The sequence below is a fragment of the Phascolarctos cinereus genome, unplaced genomic scaffold, assembly GCF_003287225.1.
Source record: "Phascolarctos cinereus isolate Bilbo 61053 unplaced genomic scaffold, phaCin_HiC Scaffold_7;HRSCAF=346, whole genome shotgun sequence".
Classification (NCBI taxonomy): Eukaryota; Metazoa; Chordata; class Mammalia; order Diprotodontia; family Phascolarctidae; genus Phascolarctos; species Phascolarctos cinereus.
The window spans coordinates 103540265-103543573 of NW_027556180.1; the positions used below are offsets into that span (position 1 = coordinate 103540265).

Below are 3309 nucleotides of genomic sequence, written 5' to 3' on the forward strand. Positions count from 1 at the left end.
ACTCAGTACAAACTTAGAACTTTTCAACAGTCCATTTTTTAAAACTGTACAAACATGGCTAGCCATATAAAATGCATGGTCAAGATGTTAGTTGTCATTTGAACTTGTTGATACTCCAGCATGTTCTCATTTTTTCAGAGCACTGTGGGTACAGACAACAGAGGACAGCTAACATTTGAGGTAATCACACAGATGCCATTTGCTTAGGTTTAAGTTAGCTGTCTATATTCTAGGATTCAATTATGTTTTCTGATAATTGTATTTAGATGTTTTAACACCTAGTTGATTATTCTACATTTTTTAAATTTGTTGAAATGCAATTTTCTTGCTTGGCTGGTGATTCTTCACTGGAATGTACTAAATAGATTCACTGCATGGGAAGAAATTATTTTCTTTACAGACTGTCAGGGATCTGCCAGGAAGTGAATCATATTGATTATATTTAAAAAGAAAAAAAAAACAACAGGGTGTAGTCAAACATTATCTAGAAGCCATTCAGTTAAATGGAATGGAGATATATTCAAGACTGGGAATTTGAGAATTTCAGAAAGCAAGCATGGCAAAAAGGTTTACAAATAATTAAATCAAACAAATATTTAGATACAAATACAAAGGGATGGATTGTTGTTACCAACTTACTAGAGACAGAAGAAGTATGAAGAAGACTAGACAAGCCCCTATTTGCATTAGGAAATAAAAAGCCCTAAAGAATGCAGGAGGAAAAAAAATACTCTTCCTAATTCATTCTCCTTAAGTGGAGGCCCAACCCTGATACTATGAGAGATACAATTTGACATGCCCAATATCACTCAGCTAGTTATTAACAGAGCTGGGACTATAAATCAGTTGTCTTTATTATGCAGTCAGTATTTGTATCTCTATACCTTTCCTGAGTGTTAGAAAAACCATTATACTTTGTTAGATCGTGTGTCCTCGCTTTTGATTTGGAAAATAAGTTCATCTTATTCATGGTCAGGACAATTTGTCAACAAGTTAGTGCAATTTGGGCCTTGGGGGAGCCTGAAAGTAAAATTAAAAATCAAGAAATTGACTGTAAAAATGAGCAAATAAAAAATAAACTGATAATAAAAAAGCTACTATGGTGATAAGGAAGCTCAAGATACATACTGAGAAGAAAATTATTTAAAAACATCAACAAGCAAAGTCTCAAAGAAAATGCACATTGGACACAAGTTGAACAGTAATTACTAGAAGAGTTAAAGCAAAAAAGAGAAAAAAAAGTATTTAAAAATCAACTAATAATGGAGAGAATTGAAAGAATTGAAAAAACGGAAGTAATGAAAGAAAATTTTGAAAAGAGAATTAATAGGTTGGCTAAAAATTACCAAAAATATTCTTTAAAAATCAAATTGGCCATATTGTAAAAAGAGGTTTAAAACTCAATGAAGAAAATAACTCTTTAAAAAATGGAGTTACTCAAGTAGAAGCTAATGACTGTGAGACATCAAAAGCAATGAAACAAATCAAAAGATTGAACAAAAGAGATAAAAATGTGAGAAATCTAGAAGAAAAAATAAACAAAGAGCTGACATGGAAAATGGATTGAGAACAGATAATTTAGGAAGTATTGGTCTAACAGAAAGACATTAAAAAAAAGAGAGAGAGATTCCCTGGGATCATGTTTCAATGACTTTTTTTAAAAAAAGACACATTTATTCAGCGTCATGATCAGACTATTACATTTAGCAATCAACAGCATGGGTGCAAAAAAAAAATCTACATTAAAACCTTTGTTGGAATGCTTTACACTTTCCACAGAACAGAAACTAAAATAACTTGTTATACAATTAGTCACAAATACAGTCCTGGTTTTTTGTTTGTTTGGGTTTTTTTTGCCCATACACAAAAAGTATTGTCTAAAACATGTCTTCTTGTAGCAGTTAGGCCCTGCCACCACTGTGCTTGGCTGAGTTCACAAATCTGTTGTAATCTGTAGCTTCCCTGTCACTTCTCTGGCTCTCCTCTCCTGCTAAGCTTTGTTTCCTAATGGTAATTAAAATCTTCTGCCACTGCTAAGTACTGCTACTGCTGGAACCACTATAGCCACCTTGGTTACATGGTTTGGCAAAATATTGACCTCCACCATAAGAGCCTGAGTTCCTGCCTCCAAAATTTCCTCCCTTCATGGGACCAAAGTTTGAAGACTGATTGTTGTAGTTGCCAAAATCATTGTAGCTTCCACCACCACCACCAAAGCCGCCTCTGCCTCCTCCGTTGTTGTAGCTGTCATAACTGCCACTCCCGCCATAGCCACTGCCCTGGTTTCCATAACCCTGTCCACCACTTCCATAGCCTCTGTTTCCTCCAGAGTAACCAGGGCTGCCTCCTCCATAACCACCATCATTTCCAAATCCATTGTAGCCATCTCCACTTCTACCATATCTTCCACCACCACAACTGCCACCAAAACCACCACAACCACTGAAGTTCCCACCGCGGCCAAAGTTATCATTTCCACCAAAGCCACCTCCACGGCTACCACCAAAATTTCCAGAACCACTTTGACCCCTTTGACTAGATGAAGCACTGGCCATTTCTTGCTTAGACAAAGCTTTCCTTACTTCACAGTATGGTATTTTTGAATGACAATCTTATCCACAGAATCATGGTCGTCAAAAGTAACAAAAGCAAAGCCCCTCTTTTTGCCACTGCCTCGGTCAGTCATGATTTCAATCACTTCAATTTTTCCATATTGTTCAAAATAGTCTCTTAAGTGATGCTCCTTAGTGCCTTCCTTAATGCCACCCACAAAGATCTTTTTCACGGTTAGGTGGGTGCCTGGCCTTTGAGAGTCCTCTCTGGAAACAACTCTCTTTGGTTCAAAAACTCTGCCATCAACTTTGTGAGGTCTTGCATTCATGGCTGCATCTACCTCTTCCACTATGGCATAGGTAACAAAATCAAAGCCCCTGGAACATTTGGTATTTGGATCCCTCATCACCATGCAGTCTGTAAGTGTGCCCCATTGCTCAAAATGGCTCCTTAGACTCTCGTCCTTCATCTCAAAGCTCAGGACTCCGATAAAGAGTTTCCAAAGCTTCTCGGGCTCCTTGGGGGTCTCTGACTTCGACATGGAGGGAGCGGTAGCAGACGCTTCAGCAATCCTTCTCCTACAGCGTGGAGGACAGAAAGAAGCTGGCTACCTGGCATATCTTCCTCCCCACCTCCGGCCCCGCTTTTTAACCTTCAGTGACTTATAAAGGGAAACTTGTAAAGGGCAAAGAAGAAAGTGATAGAATCCACTGATCACCTCCTTAAAGAAATCCCTAAAAGAAAACTCACAGGAAT

At 37.9% G+C, this 3309-nt stretch overlaps 1 pseudogene; it reads right to left on the reverse strand.

The window, feature by feature from the left end:
• Window positions 1-2018: 2018 nt before the first annotated feature.
• On the reverse strand, window positions 2019-3094 carry LOC110221696 (heterogeneous nuclear ribonucleoprotein A1 pseudogene; annotated as a pseudogene).
• Between the last annotated feature and the right edge of the window lie 215 nt (window positions 3095-3309).